Genomic DNA, 18,673 nt, shown 5'->3' with positions numbered 1-18,673 from the left:
AAGGGGCTGTGGTCCCAGCAGGGACAGTGGAGGGGCCAGTCGGCAGTCAGCCAGGCTCTGGTGGGGGTCGCCAACGACAGGAGTGAGACACAGAGGTACCAGTAAAAGCCTCAGCTGCAGCTTGAGAGTCAGGATTTAGCAGGGAAAGATGGTAGGAGGCCTGCTGCCCCACTCTGGGGTGTGATGGGTACTGGAAATGGAGCCTCAGGCCCAGGTTATTAACAAATGTGTGTCTAACCATGGCAGGAGTGTTGCTGCTGTCGGCAGCATGGGATGGGGAGGGCATCAAGACTCCTGAATGGCCATCTGGGACAGGGAGTAGGACCTAAGTTCCTGCCCCTCTATGGACCCCCAGCACACAGATGGGCAGGGACCCGGGATCCATGCCATCCACTTACTTCAATGCTAGCCCTTTGGTGGCCAGGCTGACTCTCACTTCCCTCGTGAGCCCTGCTGGGGCTTTTGGGGAGTCCCAGATGGGAGCCTTGATCTTCTCTGGTGGAGCAGTGGCTGAGCTGAGCTGACTCTGGTGAAATGAGCAGATTCTGAATCTGATGTCAGGATAGGGAGGTGGAATCTGTGCAAGGCTGGGAGACTGAGCTGGTCTGGGTTCTAAGAAACTTGGGGCCCACCTTGCAGACTGCAACAGGGCTCCAGGTCACCAAGATCCCAGCACAGTGCACGTGTGTACACCTCATCCCACTCTGTGGGTTGCTGGGGACTCACCAAGATGGGAGGTCTAGGGTGCCAGGCCCCCTTCCACAAGCACCTCCTCATACTTCCCATGCCCGGTGGCCACAAACATACCTCTTCCCAAATGGGGTGCTCTGTTGGGGAAGGAGACCAAGATTGAAAGTGAGAGCAGCAGAAAGGAAATGATACTGTCTCTACCTCTGGGAAGCCCTTCTGTACCCACCCTGATTGCACCAACCACATTTAAGCTCTACTTTGTTGATGAGGCCTCGGAGCCTCCCTTCTGCTCTCAGAGGCTTTTTTTTGAGACGGAGTCTCGCTCTGTCGCCCAGGCTGGAGTGCAGTGGCTGGATCTCAGCTCACTGCAAGCTCCGCCTCCCGGGTTCACGCCATTCTCCTGCCTCAGCCTCCCGAGTAGCTGGGACTACAGGCGCCTGCCATCTCGCCCGGCTAGTTTTTTGTATTTTCAGTAGAGACGGGGTTTCACCATGTTAGCCAGGATGGTCTCGATCTCCTGACCTCGTGATCCACCTGTCTCGGCCTCCCAAAGTGCTGGGATTACAGGCTTGAGCCACTGCGCCCGGCCTCAGAGGCTTTTCTTGATCATGTCTCCAGCCAGAATATCCTGTGGGCAGCAGAAGGATATATCACAAGTGCAGACTCCTGCATCTCAGGGAGTAGAAGCCCTGGGCCCTTCTCTCTTGCCTTGCTTACCTGGCCAGTGAGCCTGGGACCTGCCTACCTAATCTTTTTCTGTGCAATCCCAGTGAAAGAGGCAGGGAAAGGAATAAAGGTGAGATTCAACTCCACTTGGCCAACACAGCCTTTGACATGAGCAAGGGTGAACCCAACCATACTGCAATGCCTCAGTGTTCTGTCTGCCCACATCCTGGACAGCCCCACGTTTGCCTTAAAAAGGAAAACAGGCCTGCTGTTAAATTCCCAGATGCTGGCTCTGCAGCCCAGCCTTGCCCCTGGAAAGAACGTTACCTTGCAGGGCAGAGTCTTGGCTGCAGACTGAGTCTGCACCTCACCCGTCTCCTACTGATTCTTGGTGCTGGCCACGGCCATGCTGGGCAGCTCTATGGAGGCCTGGCAAGGGGGACTGGCCAGCGGTCTGCAGAGGAGGCAAAGTGTCAGGATTACTTTGGTGGATGGCCACCATGGACACATCAGTGGGTCACACTGGGCAACCCTCTGCTCTGTCTTTGTATTTTCCCTGGGAGCACTTTCCCAATGAAGCCCTAGCATGGGGATCACTGAAAAGATGTGCCTTCCTCCCTCCAATGCAATTGTGAGACACCTCCCTGTACTGAATAGCACTTAGGAGATTATGGCGCACAGGACAGATGTGGGTCTGCCTCCATGCTGCTCATGGGGTAAAGCTGGGGGACCATGGTTGCGATGGAGGGGCATTGAATGGATGGAGGGACAGTGGTTAAATTGCAAAGTATTGGTTGGATGGAGGAGCATTGATTAGATGGAGTAGCACTGGTTGTATAGAAAGGTGTTGATAGATGAAGGAATATTGATTGGATAGAAAGCTATTGATTATATGAGGGAGTATTTGTTAGATGGAGTGGCTTTGATTAAATGAAGTAGGATTGGTTGGATACAGACATACTGTTCAATGAAGGGGCACTGATTGCATGTGACGACATTGATTGGATGAAGGAGTATTGGTTGGATGGAGGGGCACTGGTAGGATGGAAAGGTATTGACTGGATGGAGGAGGAGTGAATAAATGAAGGAGTACTGATTGCATGGGAAGTATTGGTTGGATGGAGGAATATTGATAGGATACAGGAGCATTGATTGATAGGATGCAGGATTACTGGTTGGATGGAGAGACATTAATTTGATAGAAGAATATTGGTTGGATAAAAGGGTGTTGGTTGGATAGAGGAACTTGGATTGGATGGAGAAGTACTGGTTGAATGGAAGAGAATTGGTTGGTTGAAGGGGTAATAACTGACATCAGAAGAACTGGTTGAATGGAAGACTGTTGATTGGGTGAAGAGGTAATGTATGGATGCAGGATCATTAATTGCACAGAAAAGCACTGATTGGATGAAGGAATACGGTAAGATAGAGTAGTGCTTGTTGGGTGAGTACTGGGTGGATGGTAGGGCACTGGGTAGATGAAGGGGCACTGATTTAGTTGAGAAGTATTAGTTGGATGGAAGATACTAGTTATATGGAGATGTCCTGATTAGATAAAGAAGTATTGGTTGAACAGAAGGGCACTGATCGGAAGCAGAGGCATTAACTAAGTGAAACTATTTGGTTAGATGGAGGCATATTGGCTGGATGGAGGGAAATTGGTAGAAGGTCACTGACTGAATGGGAAGGCATTATTGGATGGAGGGGCACTGACTGGATGAAGTTGTTTTGGTTGGCTGGAGGAATATTGGTTGGATGAAGGGGAACTGATTGAATGGAGGCACACTGAATGAATAGGAGTATTGTTTGGATGAAGGTTTATTGGTTGGATTGAAGGAAGCTGATGGATGAAGGAATATTGGTTGGATGTAGGGACATTGAATGTAGGAGTATTGATTAAATGAAGGAGCAATGATTAGATAGAGGTACTATTGAATGGAGGGTTGTTGATTCCATGGAGAGCCATTAATTGGATAGATGATTATTGGTTGGATGGAGGGCTATTGGTCAGATGGAGAAGCATTGATGGATGGAGGAGAATTGATTGGATGGGAGGGACACTGACTGGATGAACGGGCACTGATTGGATGCAGAAGCACTGATTGGATGCAGTAGTATTGGATGGATGGAGAAACCTTGATTGGATGGAGGGACAGTGATTGGATTAAGGAGTACTGGTTGGATAAAGGGGCACTGGTTGACTGTAGGAATACTGGCTGGATATAGGAGCACTGACAAGATGAATGGGCATTGATTGGATGCAGGAGCAGTGATTGCATGGTGGAGTATTGTTCTGATAGGGGGCATTGATTGAATAGAGGAACCCTGAATATTGTGGAGTTTTGGTTGTATAAAGGAATATTAATTGGGTGCAGCAGCACTGATAGGATGGGAGACTATTGGTTGGATGGAGCAGCATTGATTAAACGGAGGGGCATTGAATACACGGAGGGACATTGATTAGATGGGGGAACACTGGTTGGGCAGAGGGGCACTGATTGGATGGAGAAGTATTGGCTGGATAGAGTGTTGGCTGAATAAAGTGGCTTTGATTGGATGGAAGGGCACTGGTTGGATGAAGGAATGGTGCCAGAATAGAGGAGGGACCTTCCAGGAGAGGGGAGCCAGGTCACACCTCGATGGCCTGCGTGTATTCTTCCAGCTGCTGGTGAATCTTGGAGATGTGCAAGTCTGGCTGGCACTTCTTCACACTGTTATTAGAGGGTAGAAGATGAGTCAGGCCCCGTGTCTCCCACAAGGCTTCTCCCAGCCTGCCCAAACCTCTCCCAGAGCCCTGCTTGGTCTCTTGATCTTTCCCCTGTGACTCCTCTCCAACCCCACTTAGGGAAATCTACTCTCTGAGCTCAGAGAGCAGACAGACAGACAGACAAACAGGCCTCTTTTCTGTGGAGCAGTTTAGGGACTCAGTCCTGTCAATGAGTTGCAGAGGTTGGAGACAGGCACAGGCCTGCAGCAGCCAAGGCAAGCCCCATCCTCCATCCCCCCAACCACTCCACCCACCAATCCAACCCCCAACCCTTATATCATGGGGGTTTGCTGAGCACCAGGCAATGGAGAAATAGCAGATAAAAGCCAGGCCTGGGCCTGCTCTTCCTGTGGCTGGTATGTGGCATTGGCCTTTTGGGTATTAGTCCAAGAGAGGGGAGAAGATAGCGTGCTTGACAGCTTGACCTACTTTGGTGGTGGGGCTCATGGGAGGCAAACTCTGTTCGATGGTCCCCGCCAAGACTAAGGGGCTGGGTATCCTGGGCTGCTAATATTTCCGGTCTTAGAAAACAAACAAACAAATAGACATCCCAAGTGATCCCCTGCTTGAACGCCTCCTGCCTCACCCAGCACCTGTGGGAACAAATGCTGTCCCCTCCATAAGCCTCAGGTTCTCTATGGCCCTGAAGTACTATAGTTCTAGAGCTGGTGGTGAGGGACTGAGGAGCTTGGGGAATTGTCTCCGGATCTTGCAAGAAGGTATCCGAGCCTTGCCCTCTCTAAGAATGTGGGCCCAGAAGGGGCTGCAAGGTTTAGGGGTGTGGGGTGCTGACCCACTCTGGCCTAGTCCCACAGGGCCCACAAAGTGGTGCAGACAGCAAATGCGTACTCATCCCTGGGGTGGGGGTGCACCCAGACCCTCTGAGGCTCCAGAGCCATAGATGTAAAAATTGACAGAAAAGTGAATCAGGAAGTGTGAGAAACGTGGGGGACTCACCCCAGAAACCCACTTCAGAATGACACCTTGACTATGTCCAAAATAGCTTGCTGTGCAGGGGACCCTGCTCCCCTTTGGGGCAGAATTCGGCGGATCTTGTCCTCATTGTACCTGCTTGTCAGCACTTCATGGATTTGTTTTTTTTAACACTTCCAGAGGCATCACAGAAACACCTCAAAGGTGTGAGGCCACTCTCACACAGCCATTGTGCAAAGAGCTAACAGCTACGTATCAATGTGATGGCTACAGCCAAAACCAGCATGGGGACCAAAGCCAGCAAACACAGGGTTTTCAGGCCTGGGCTGATTTTCTCTAGGCCGAAAGACTGAGAGTACACAGCACCACTGGGAGCTCCAGGGAGTCACCCAGGCCCTCCCTTCTGGGGACCAAGGTCCCTCACACAACCCATCCACACATTCTGTCCACTTGCTTCCCTGTGTCTCCCAATGCTCTTCTTCGGAGCTGTCCACTGCTAGGGACTGTCCACTCCTCCCTGGGCCTGTGCTAGTGTCCCTGCAGCCTTCCTATCCCTGGATGTGCTGGCCCAGAGACAAGAGCCATGTCCCTGGCACTGCAACACCTCCTTGCTTCCCATCTGGGAAAACTAGCCCTCTCTGCTGGGCTTTCACTCGGCAGAGTCTCCACCTGGCTACTGTGAGCACATCCCTGGAGCACCCGACATAGGACAGGAGGGGCCATGGGCCTACGGCAGTCGCACAACCATAAAAGCCAAGGCTTCCTGGGCTGTGCCGACAAAAGCTGGGGTGTGGATTCTCATTACCAGCTGTGCCTGCTGCCGTTCCTCTTCAACAATCTCCTTAGTATCATGAGCTCCTCTCACCTGGATCCCTTTCCCCATCTGCTCTCAACCCTGTATTGTGGCATGGCCTCTGCACCTTGTGCTATGGCTGCATTCTCAGAGTCTTAGGAAGCCAGAGACAGAGCCCAGGGCCTGACTCAGCACTCTCCTGGTTCACTCCAGGCTTTGTGGCCAGCTTAGTGCTCTACTGCTCCCACCCTCCCCAGCAGGGCTGTAGAGAAGCTGAACGACCAGCAGAACAAGGAGGCCTCTGGACACAAAAATCACCAAAGAGCAAGCACGGCCATTGCAGATGCCTGGGCTCCCCACTGAACAGCTGAAGACAGAATCCACTGGAAAACTGAGGTGCTGCAGGAGGTGCTGACCCCGCCAGGAGCATGTGCACACGAATACATATGGGCTTGCACATGGGCACACATGAAAACAGGCATGCACATGCATACAGGCATACAGGCACACATGGGCACACAGGAACACAGGTATGTAAACACACGGGCACACACGCATATGGGCCGTCACACAGGCACATGCACATGGGCACAGACATGCATACAGGCATGTGCATGCAGGCACACACATACACAGGAACACACATGGGCACACACACAACCACACAAATACATGGGCACATACATGGGCACACAGATGGGCATACACACATGGACACATACAGAGGCATACACGGACACATAAGCACACACACAAGCATACACATATGGGCACACATATACACAGGAACACACATGGGCACAAACAGGTACACAAAAGCACATACACAGGCATACGTGTGCCTATGCCCATGGGCACACACATGCACACACACAGGCACATGCACATGGGCACACACATGCACATGGGCATGCACACATGGGCATATAAATACACAGGCACATACGGGCACACACACACCATACATACATGGACACACACATGGGCATACACACATGGGTGCACATATACACAGGCAAACACATGGGTACACACACAGTCACACACAGGAGCACACACAGGCACACATGGGGCACACACAGGCACACACGGGCACAAACAGGCACACACACGGGCATACACACATGGACACACATGCATGCAGAGGGGCACACACACACACACGGGCACATGCACATGGATACACGGGTATGTGCACACAGGCACACATACACATGGGCATACACACATGGGCACACACTCTGGCATAGGTACACGCATACAGTACATGCACTCCTGCTCTGTAGCCTCAGACCCTACCTGCACTTGGGAAGACTTCCCTGCCTTCTGCTCACTTTTAGGGCTCTCTTTGGTGTTTACTACAAGCAATGGAGTTTCTTCCTGTGCCTTTGTGGCCCTGAAAGGAACCACTGTCTCTCTTCTGTATCCAGTTGTCAGAAGACCTACAGGTGAGCAGCCCCATACCTCACCCAGGGCTGGACACGCAACAGGTGCATCTCCATGCATGTGGGACCCAAGAGTGAAGCTCTCCAATCAGCCCCGTGGGCCTGACCCACAGGTCGAAGGGAGGTGGCACATGGGAGCCTGTGCTCTGCCCCTGCTGCCCCTTACCCTGGATGGCTTGCAGGGTGCTAGAGTGGGTCCCAGTGCAAAGCCTGGAGGTGCAGGAGCCAGGGACACCCTGCCTGGGCTGCTCCAGGCTGCCAATGGAGGGTTGACTGTAGGAGATGCTGCGGGCTGGTACCTGTGTCAGAGTCCTTCTGCTCCCCATTGGCGCTGGCAGTGAAGGGCTGATTCCACTTGCTGCCTCATTCCCTTACCTCCTTCCCACCATCGCCATGCTCCAGGTTTTGGGGCTTTGGTTAGAAAACTTCATCTTTATCCTAGAAAAGAAAGGGTTGGTTTCAGTTGTGGTTCCCAAATTAAATTCTCAAGCTCTCAAGATTTTGTTTCATGTGCCAGGAGAAGCAAATCTCTTATTTGAGCAATGAACACCTTTCCTGCACCCCAGGGCATGGCTGTGTAAGGCTGGCCACCGACTGCAGAACCTTCAAACAGAAGCCTGGGGCAGGGCTGTGGCTCAGTCCCGACTCTGGCCCATTTCTCCTCCTGCTTACTGGAGGGATGCTCAGTACTCTGGTGTGTGTGTGGAGAAAGCAGAGGAGAGAGACACGTGCTACCTCCCACTCCACTCCCTGCCTTCCTGGGAGGTACTGAACAATGAGGAAAAACAAGCGCTTTGCTTTCTCAAAAGAGAGGTGTTGCCACGCATAGCCATATTCCCATCAGGAGCCTCACTGTGGAGTGAGGTTTGGCAGGGCCTCCTGGGGTGCCTGTCTTCCCCAGGTGAGAGACAGGCCATGGCTCCCTCCACCCTCAGTTCTGAGTTCTGGCCAAGCACTTCTTACTCTGCGTATCTCACACTGGCTGTGCTGCAGTTTTTGCCTTTTCCATTCCTGAACATGGACTTTTCCACTATTCTAGAGGCCACTGTGCAGCCCCCAGCCCCATCTCTGCCTTCCTGGAGAGGTGGGAGGAGCCCCTGCAGGGTAGCACAGTCCCTTGAAGGCCTGAGTGCAGAGCCCAACCACCAGGCAAGAGGCAGGGCAGGGACTGTGAAGTCCCAAATCCAGCCCCAGTACCAAGGTTGGCATTGAGCAAGCATCTGCCTCAGTGGCATAATCCACTGGCTAAAAGATGTGCCCTGGGGATGGGGGAGGGAGCTGCTGTGACACACACGCTAGGGATGTGGGGTTTCTGTAATTTCTGCAGTCTCCTGAACTGTAGATGGGTACATGTACATGGTACAATTCAGAGTTATAGAGGGAGAGGGAGAGGGTGGGGAAGCCCAAACCCAAACCTGGGCTGGGGAGCGTGCAATAGTGGGAGCACCGATACAGACTCAGCCACCGCCAGAGCTGTCACAATAGGCTCCTCTCATAGAATAGACACCAGTACCAGGAGGGCCCCCAGCCCCCAGCTGACCTAGGTTACGCTGCTCAGTGGAGTCTTACAAATTTTAGTCAGCACCAGAACTGGACAGGTATAGCAGCCCCACTCCCTGGCCTTCCCAGTACATGTCACAGTTGAAGGTCTGCAAACGGCAACTTCCCTTACACGGGGCAATAGCCATGGAAAGGCACAGCCACAGAGAAGATGCCAGGGCAGTGCCTACCTATGCCAGCCAAGCATGTCCCACAGAGGTCCTGCGTGCAGCGACCACCCACAACAGCCAAGCACATCACACACAGAAGTCCTGGGTGCTACACCTTGTGCCATAGTGGACAGCACAGTCCCCAGAAGTATACTCTCCCCTTCTCCATCAGTAAGCCTTCTTTCTGGAACTGTCCCTAGGTAAGCTATTGGTAAATACCACAAGTGGTCAGTGGTCCCTTCAGAGCACTGGAGGTCTCAGCTGCTCCAGGGCTGAGACACCCAACTGTTCCTGGGAGAAACCCAAGCACCCCAGCCACAGTCCTGCCTCCTGGGACCCAGATGCATCTTTTAGCTCAACTGGTCAACCCTGCACCCACCAAGCCTGGCAGTTAATCAGAGACATCCCTGAGTGACCACAGGAGAGCTTTCCAGAACATGCTGCAAGCTCAGAGTGGAACTAGAGTCAAAGAGAAGCTAGCAAGCAGATTGGAGCCATGGCAGTGTGCCCACCTCTCCAGTGAGACACGGTAAGGTGGAGGAGGGTGCCAGATGGACCTCTGGGGAGATGGGATATCGGAAGCATAACACCCACCCCAGCAGTGCAGGTCCCTCCAGCCCTGCTCAGGAGTGTTAACACCCATTCCAGCAGTGGCAGTTTCCTCCCACACCTAGGGTGCATAAAACCCACCCCACCAGTGCAGGTCCCTCCCAGCCCTCAGCCTGGGTGCCCAGATGCAGCTCATCCACTGCCTGGCTGCAGCTGCACTGAGTTTTTCTTTTGCCCTCTCTGCGTGCAGTCCCCACCTGGAATGAAAGAGGCATCCTCCATGGGGCCAGGGAATGCCAGGAAAGAATGGCACACACCAGGAAGAAGCTCCAATCTTAAATCCCTTCCTCCAAGAACACTGTGGCCCAGGGGTTGGGTTCTACCAAACATTTGAAGAGTCTACCATAACTCTAATTTCAGAACCTGATGAGGATATTCTATGAAGACAAAATTATAAAAACCAACATACCTTATGAATACAGACAGGATGTATAAAAAAAGATCACACAAATGATAGGACTAAGAATAGATTGGAGAATGCAAGAAATTAAAAGAGCAATGTATTTCAACACATTAAGAAAATAAAGGAAAGAAAATCATGTGCTCATTTCAACAGCTCCAGAAAAGGCCTGTGATAAAATTCCAAACTGTTTGTGACGTGGGACGAAAGCCCCAAACTGATCATGGCCTCTAGGAAGCCTGGACAGAAGGAACACTGTCCCCAGGTCCATGGTCAAGGCAAGAATGCCTACAGGCATCCCCCAACAGGCACTTCACAAAAGAAAATATCCAAATAGACAATGAACACTTGAAACGGTGTTTCTCATCAGGAAAATGCAAATTACAGCCACCAGGAGATACACACCAGCACTTCTACCAGGATGGCTGGGAGAAGACAGGCTCTGCAGGCCCCAGCAAACACCAGTGAGGCTTCGGGGAAGAGCTGAAGATGCATTTCCCATGACGTGGATGAAACAAGTGTGTGTGCTCAAAAACAAGTACAAGGATGTTCAAGGCAGTTTTGTTCATAATACAAAAAATGACACAACTAAACTGCCCATCCAAAGGCAAATGAACAATTATTGAATGCAAATGGAATGCCACAGTGAGTGTGCACTATGAACACGGGGGCTGTGCACCATAAACACGGGGATGTGTGGCATAAACACTGAGGGTGAGCGCTGGCGTGCAGGCCATGAAAACAGGGTGTGCGTCATAAAAATGGGGGTATGTGGCATAAACACCAAGGGTTAGCATCATGAAAACAGGGTGTGCGCAGTAAACATGGGGTGCATGCAGTAAACCTGAGGTGTGTGCAGTAAATGCGTGGTGCACGCGATAAACAGCGGGGTGCACACAACAAACACAGGAGGCGCAAGCAGCCTCGTGGAGGAGCCCCATGCATACAGTGGCAGATGCATCCAGCAACCAAGCTGGGAACATCTGTACCCAAGGCCTCCTCTAGAATCAGACTGTGCTCAGTCCCTTTCTTCACACATGGAAGCTTCTAGAAGACAGTACAGGAAGACATGTTCACCACCAGAAGACAACAGAGAACACACATCACACCATCATGTGATGCCACCACACACCCATCAGAGTCGCAGACGTCAGACCCACACACTGTGCACTGGCAGGGATGAGGATTCCCTGGTGGTTCTTGGGGCACACTGGCTCATCAACAGAAGAGTCTACAAATGCAAACATACTTTTATAATTTCAGTCCTCTATTATTTATGAGTATTTAGAAATACATTCTGTATACAGTGTTTGCACTGGAACACCATGCTACGCTCAATTATGGCCATAGCTAAGAAGGGAGAGAATGCCAACAGGAGCAAAATCCTGCAAGTCAGACACTGTGGAGCAACCAATGTCTCCCATGGAAATCTCAAAAGCCAAAATCTACCAGTGGAGACAGAAGTCAGGGGAGAGGTGACTTTTGCAATGGGGAACGTTACTGCAGGCCCTGAGGACCCTGGAATATTATATATACTCATCTGAGTGGTGATTATCCCTGGTTTTACAGATGAAATATCAGTTATGTGTATTCATAGTTCACTTCAAAAGTCCACAAATTTCTTTTTCACCTCCCAGCTCCTTACACCTCAAGGAGCTGTGCAGAGAAAAGTACACATGGGCAAGGCACCTGCAGGACACAAGGCTCACCCTAAGCTGCCTACACTGTGGAGTGTGGCACGGCCACCAGGAAGGAAGCTCCCATCAACCTGGTCTCAGAGTCTGCTGTGCCCCTTGGGTGAGACAGGCCCTGTTTCAGCCCCTCTGAGCTTTCCTCACCAGCACAAGAGGACTGTCAGCAGGAACCATGTGCACATGCTACAGAATGTTCTCACTTCCTAAATGCAAATACCTCGAACATTCAATCCAATCTTTATCAGGCACCTCCTCTAAAGCCCCAAGGATGACCAGATAGTGACAGTCATGTCACAAAGACCCTGCCGGGCCCTACTGGCCTGCTGGTCACCTGGCTTCTCCTCATGACACGAGGTAGGCTCTGCACACGTCATATGCAGATTCACCATGACTTTCACTTATGGGAAGCACACACAGAAGAAAGAGAAAGTTGTACTAACTCAGTTGTAGACCCCATCCCAAACCTGCTCATGAAACCACAGCCTGAGGTGGGACACACTAAGGCGCGGCCATGCACCTCCCAGCTTCTCAGCTAATGTTACTTCTGGAATACTTGTCTTGGGAGGAACGTAGCTCACAGTTCCTCACTTGCAGCACTGACAAAGCTACCTTTGGGGAGGGGCCTCAGTCCAGATGTAAGTCTGTAACTGGCACAGATTCAGGGGGTTTCCACTGAGACTCGCTGGAGAGTTCACATGCTCAGTTCTCAAGTGCAGCCTCCATGACTGTGGGAGCCACCTCCAGCTTCTTGGCCTTCACACAGCTCGCCAGCTCTCAGTGGGGCTGTGAATGTGGGTTTCTAACAAGCCTCAGCTGCTCAGGTGACTCTGCTGGTCGGAGGACACACTTTGAGAACTACCAAGGGGAGCTCAGTTGTCTGTGAGGATGTCTGTGCTCTGAGTGGCATGCACGGAGCACAATGAGACAGGGTGACTATGCCATGGGGTGGAGATGACAGTGTTCTCTGTGGCCCTGGACCTTTGGATCAGAACACACTCAACGATGCAGACACCTGCTCATTCTTCCTGAAGCAGCTCTGTGGTTCTGAGATTCCGCGATCAGCAGTGGTAACAGACCATGTGCAGGATGGGCCCTGAGAGAAGGCCTGAGGAGGAGCCCTTTCTCTGACATCCCTGCCACTGTGCTCACTGGTGCAGCCAAAGGGACACACACAAGCTGCCAGGTCAGCATGGCATCAGGATGCACTGCAGTCATGAGCTCCATTTCCATCTTCCATGTATCTGTCACTGAGATCACGATTCTTTTGGAAAATCTAAAATATATTATTTTGAAAACACAAAACTGTATCAGGAAAAGGGAGTTTATGGCAGAAAACTGAGCAGAAACCATTTCAGCCTGTGCCAGGAGAAGGCAGGTCAGATGTGTGCACCTGAGTTCTGGCACTCTGAGATCACTTCCTCTGTAAGGAATATAGTCTCTTCTGGTAGCAGCTGCAACCAGGAGTGCATCTTCCCAGGCATTCTATTTCAAGTTCCTGTGTTATTGAGCTAAGAAATCTCCACTAGGCCTGAGAAATCCCTACTCCCTGTAATGCATTTACAATTTGTCTGCCTCCATGATGAAAATGCCTGGCTTTACCATGAGTAATTGGAAAAAAAAAGAAAAAAGAAAACAGGACAGGCTGGGTGTGGTAGCTCACATGTCTTATACCAGCATGTTGAGAGGCGGAGGCTGAAGGATCACTTGAGCTAAGAAGTTTGAGACCAGCCTGGGCAACACAGTAAGACCTGGTCTACACAAAAAATATAGAAAGTATCTGGGTGTGGTGGTATCCTCCCATGGTCCCAGCTATGAGTGAGGCTGAAGTAGGAGGACTGCTTGAGCCTGGAGTGGTGGGCGGGGGGCAGGGGGCAGTGGTGCAGAAGTTGCAGTGAGCTGAGATTGTACCACCACACTCCAGTCTGGGTGACAGTGTCAGACTCTGGTCTCAAAAAAAAAAAAAAAAAACAAACAAACAAATAAAAAACAACACAACTGAATCCAGAACACAGCTACCTTTCTGGAAAAACCCAGAGTGAAATCCACACATCCCTCACAGCTCAGATGTGAAGAGAGCTCCCACATACAGTATCAGGACCAGTTAATCAAGTCTCTTGTCTCCTTAAGCAAGAGAACAACTCAAAGCAGCTGAGAGCACATGTCAGCACTGGGGCTGCCTGCAATTCAGGATACCCTGCCTCGTGAGCCAACATAACCTGCTCTCTGTGGCTCTCCTGGCCTTTCTCACTATACTGCCTGGACTGCCTTCCTGTTAGTCCACTGATGTAGGGCTCCACCACGCCCAGCAGGCTGGTGTGTCAAGTGGCTCAGGGAACCACCTCCTCAATAAGCATTTCTGAGACCTGACCAAGAGAGCTCTCTCTTCCTCCTATTGCTTATTCATGTTCATCAGACCAGGCAGAGAGACGACTAGGAATGACAGATGCCACCTCACCATCAATGCCAGGGCCAGTATCTCCTTTCCCCACGTGCCTTCTGCATCCTACCCAGGCCACCACTACCACCCATACTCTAAAACCTGCAGGCACAGAGGATGGGATCCTCTATGAAGCAAAGGTCAGGTTCATTCAGCAGTCCGTTCATGCAGCCGCTCCAGAACTCCAGCATCAGACTCTCAAGAGCCCTATCCAAACATCATTATACCTACAGCACAACCCAGGTACAGAAGCCGTAAAAGTAACCCTTTTACGGATGTTTTGAGGTCCTGGGACCCCCACCCACATCACCCATGTGAATATGACAGGGTTTTGATCAAAACACATGGCTCATGCCTCCACGCTCTCCAGGTGAAACCACACCATACATGACCTCTTTGGGAGACAGTTCTCAGTAGATGCATGGAGTGTGCTGAAGTCTAAGCTTGGTGGCAGTGGCAGGAGCTGAACAGGACAGGGGTTGGGCCTGGGCTGTGTGCACAGCATTCTGCACCATTGCAGAGCAGGTCTGCTCCCCATGAATGCTGAGTCCCAGGACCCAGCCCCATGCGATGAGGAAGATGAGACCAGGGTGGCAACGTGAAGCTATCCCAACACTCTGAGCGCTTAGCCACAAAAGAGCCGGAACCACCAGGAAGCATGACCCATCCTCGCACCTTTCTGCCTCACCGCTGAAGGCTGCACATTAGCACTCTGACCACCCATCTCCTCAGGAGCTCAGCAGGACACACCAATCCATTCACCAAACCCAGACACTCCATAGGCTTCACAAACACGCGACCCCACGTGTGAGCTCAGCAGTATGGTGCTGACCAACTACCGGCTTCATCTCGTGCTTTGCTGGTGGCTACAAGCCATGGTACCCACCCAGGTCTGCATACAGCATGAGGAGCTTGGGACAGAGCAAGTGGGAGCAGATACTTGGAAACTGCCCAGACATCAAGGGGCTTACAGTTACTGTCATTTAGCACCTGCACATGTCCCATGTTCACAAAATGCTTCACAATTAACCAAAAAGAAGTGAACTGAATCATCCCCATGTTGCTGCTGAGAGGAAGGTTGTCTTGATGTTCACATGTGGAATCCCTGCTAAGTTCTGCTAAGTTCACACCATACCAAACCCACATGGGCAGAGAGGTGAGCTGCAGCACAGCAGCACAGGAAGCAGCAAGAGGCCTCACAGGTAGTGACCTAGGGACCTGAAGGCAGCCCAGAGCAAGCAGCAACCAGGAACCACAATGAGGGGATCCCACCCACCAGGAACCACTGAGGGTTAGACAGGTCACAGGTGAATGGCCTGCCACACAGGCCAAGCAGGGAGGAGCAAGGAGGCAGGATGATCAAAGGATGACAGCGACAGGATGGCAGGAGATGACATGCAACCTGCACAGCACAACCGTGCCTCACCATTCACTTCACCAGACACTCATGTGCCTGCTGGGAGACAGGAGGATGACTCATGACAGACAGCTGACTTGTTGGCAGTCACAAAGAGGATACACGGCAAAGCCTGAACTTGAACCAGGATCTGTCCAAGTTCACAATCGCTGGGCACACCCCAGAGCTTGCGTGTCCCCCGACACTGCACGAGAGGAAGTTTGCACTTCCTAACACCCCAGAACCCAGCAGCACCTGCCAATACTGCAGGACAGGAAGTTTGCACCCCAGGAAACTGCATCACCCGCAACATTGCAAGGCAAGAAGTGCAAAATTCTTTGGAATCCAGGAATCAGCATTAACCACACAATAAAATGTGGTGGTTTGGATTTACATCTCGTATTCCTATTCACAGTTAGAATAAACCAAAATTGGAAGCAACACGCCCCAGCACTGCTTGCAATCAGGATACCTGAATGTCTGACAGGCCTAATGGAAGCCGGGAGAGAAATCCTGTATTCCTGGGGGTAGAAACATGCAGCCACATTGAGATTCAGGGCAATTTCTATACATAAAGCTATTGTTTAACACTTAACCTTGGTCCCCAAATAACAAATACAAAAAAAGCAAGGCTACTTTTGGAAATATCACTCCTCACCACCCTCTCCAATCCTGGCTGCAGACAGAGGTGCAAGGAAAGGGCCAGAGGGTGGAGAACAGGCCATGCGCGGGCAGCACCCTCTTCTTGCCTCATCCCCATCTGGGTGCGGTGAGCATGCAGGGTGGGAGAAAGAGGCAGTGTTACCTTTTTCCCAGTCTGCTTCTCCACCATGTCACTGCTGAGGGGAAACTCTCCTGCTGAGGTGCTTTAGGACACCTGCCCTTGGGCATCATCTTGCTCCTCACCCGATCTTCATTTACATGGCTGGCGCTTCATCATCAACCATCTGCTTCAAAGGAGAGGACACACAATTCACTGAATTCAGAGGCAGCACAAAACTCATCCACTCTCACATTGTACTCAACAGACTCAGTAACTGATCAAAGCAGGCAGCTGTTCTGATCAGGGCTGGGACCAGGCTCAGGAAGGACCTTCTCTGGATGTGCCTCCCATAAAGGGGTCACCAGCAACAGGAATGGCAGCTTTGAGCAGGAAGGAGAACAGAGAGGGGTCAAGTACTTCATAGTGGAAGAAAGGGACACGTGGTCTAGGGTGTGGTTGTATTCTGGGTGGCAGTCAGCAGCACATGGATCCTGGGTCCCTCCTGGTACAGGCTGCACCCAAAGTGGTCATGCGCCACAAGGCAGTCCCTTCTCTGCAGCACAGGCAAGGTCGCAATACGCAGTGTAGTACCCCAGCCCTCAGGTCTGGCAGGTCATGTCCACAGCCCTCAGTCTCACACTCCACTCACCAGCTGGGAAGCTGCTCCTGTTCTCACCAGGCCTGTGCTTTCTGCACACCCAGTTCCCTCAGTTGGTGGGCAACGAGTGTCTCTGAGGAAGTCCTGGCAGCTGTGAGGTCCCAACTCCACCACCATGGAAGCAGACGCCCCCGCTGGGCTTTAGGCTCCAGCTCCTGGGTTTCCTAGGAAATCCGATGACACATATTGTGTTAATTAAATTTTATTTCTATTTATTAATCATGTTTTATTTCAGGAAATCTTGGCATCTTAAAAAGTTTCTGTCCAGGGAAAGACTGCCCCTCTCGGGGCTAGCAAATTCCCAGATAGCCAAGGGCCCCCACACAACCCAACCACCTTCTTACCCAACTCCACACCCAAGCCAAGCCCTGCCTGAAACCAGCACACAGCCAGGTACACAAGCCAAGCCCTGCCTGAAACCATCGAGAGCCAGGTAATACAGGAAACTAGAAAGCATCCCTATAGCACAAAGCCTGCAAGAACTTTCCAAAGTAGCCACTCCTCAACTATTCGCTCCGCCCTGTCCCACTCTTCCTGCAGAAAACCCAACAAGCAGTGGCAGAGGCCTTCCCCAAGCCTCTGCTTCTGACTCCCGGCCACTGTGGTGTGAGGCAGCCCCTCTGTGACACGCGATACAAGCGCACTTCTTCCTTCCCAGCCTTGTTCTGGTCTCTCCTATGGTGGCACCAACTTCACCATTCTACACCCGGCCTGGACACTCTTAGAGCACAGGCCTCCTCCCTGCCTGGGGGCCTTCTAGGTTTGTTCACCATCACAGCCAGGTCTTCCAGGTGCACTTACAAGAGGAATGGGGGGAACACCTACACCCCCATGCCCAAAGTCACAGTCCTCCTGTCATGTCTTTGCCACATCATCAGTTAGAAAACATTTCATACAAACCAATCTGTGCACATGTCTCTGCTCTTTTCACCACAGAAGCACCTCTGTGCATGACCATTCTGGGAGAGGAAGTTTCTGCAATTCGCTCGCCTGTATTTACCCATTTTGCTCATCCACAAAGTGTGGCTTTTGAAACACAAGGTGCAGACACATCTGTGAGTGGCAGCTCCACTCTGCGCCTCTCCCACTTGTACCCCGTCAGTTCAAGGTTACACTGTGTGCCATCTGCCCCTGGACACAGACTTCGATGAGACTACAAGATGCTGCTCCTCAACACCATCTCGCAACCTGCTTTGTGTTTCCAAAATAAATGATAAAATCCCACAAAGTGCTGTTTTGATATTTAACTGGCACAAGAACATATCTAAAGTTATTCTGGTGAATAACCATCCACCAGTCCTGATGGCTGAGGCCAGAGATATTTTCTCTCTCTACCTGAATCTATGAATTTTATATTCTCTTCCAGTTTTCCACCACAAAACTGGAATATCTCAGCCTGGAGAAATGGCATCTCAGCACCTGACTCAGGGAAGGCTGTTCAAACTTATGGCTGTCTATAAACTCCGTGGTAATCTTTAAGTAGAAGTTTAAGGATTATCAGGAAGTAATATTTTTAAAACTCCAGACTGCCTGCTCTCAGGATGGAAAATGGGGTCTTCACCATGGTAGAGTTCACCGTCCTGATCTCGACGTGAGTCTATGGCCCATGGACACACCCAGAATAGCACTGGCGTGGTCAGGGTACAGACCTCACAGCCTATGGACAATGCCTGGGCCCCAACAGTGTGAGGACATATGACTTCACTCCTGAAA

At 51.3% G+C, this 18,673-nt stretch overlaps 1 pseudogene; it reads right to left on the bottom strand.

The window, feature by feature from the left end:
* Positions 1 to 739: 739 nt before the first annotated feature.
* On the bottom strand, positions 740 to 7,620 carry LOC108536933 (lymphocyte-specific protein 1-like; annotated as a pseudogene).
* Positions 7,621 to 18,673: the final 11,053 nt, after the last annotated feature.

Source organism: Rhinopithecus bieti, unplaced genomic scaffold (assembly GCF_001698545.2).
Source record: "Rhinopithecus bieti isolate Rb0 unplaced genomic scaffold, ASM169854v2 scaffold_14825, whole genome shotgun sequence".
In the NCBI taxonomy this organism is placed as follows: Eukaryota; Metazoa; Chordata; class Mammalia; order Primates; family Cercopithecidae; genus Rhinopithecus; species Rhinopithecus bieti.
The sequence above is the reverse complement of the archived record's forward strand: the minus strand, read 5'-3'. Positions and strand labels throughout refer to the sequence as shown.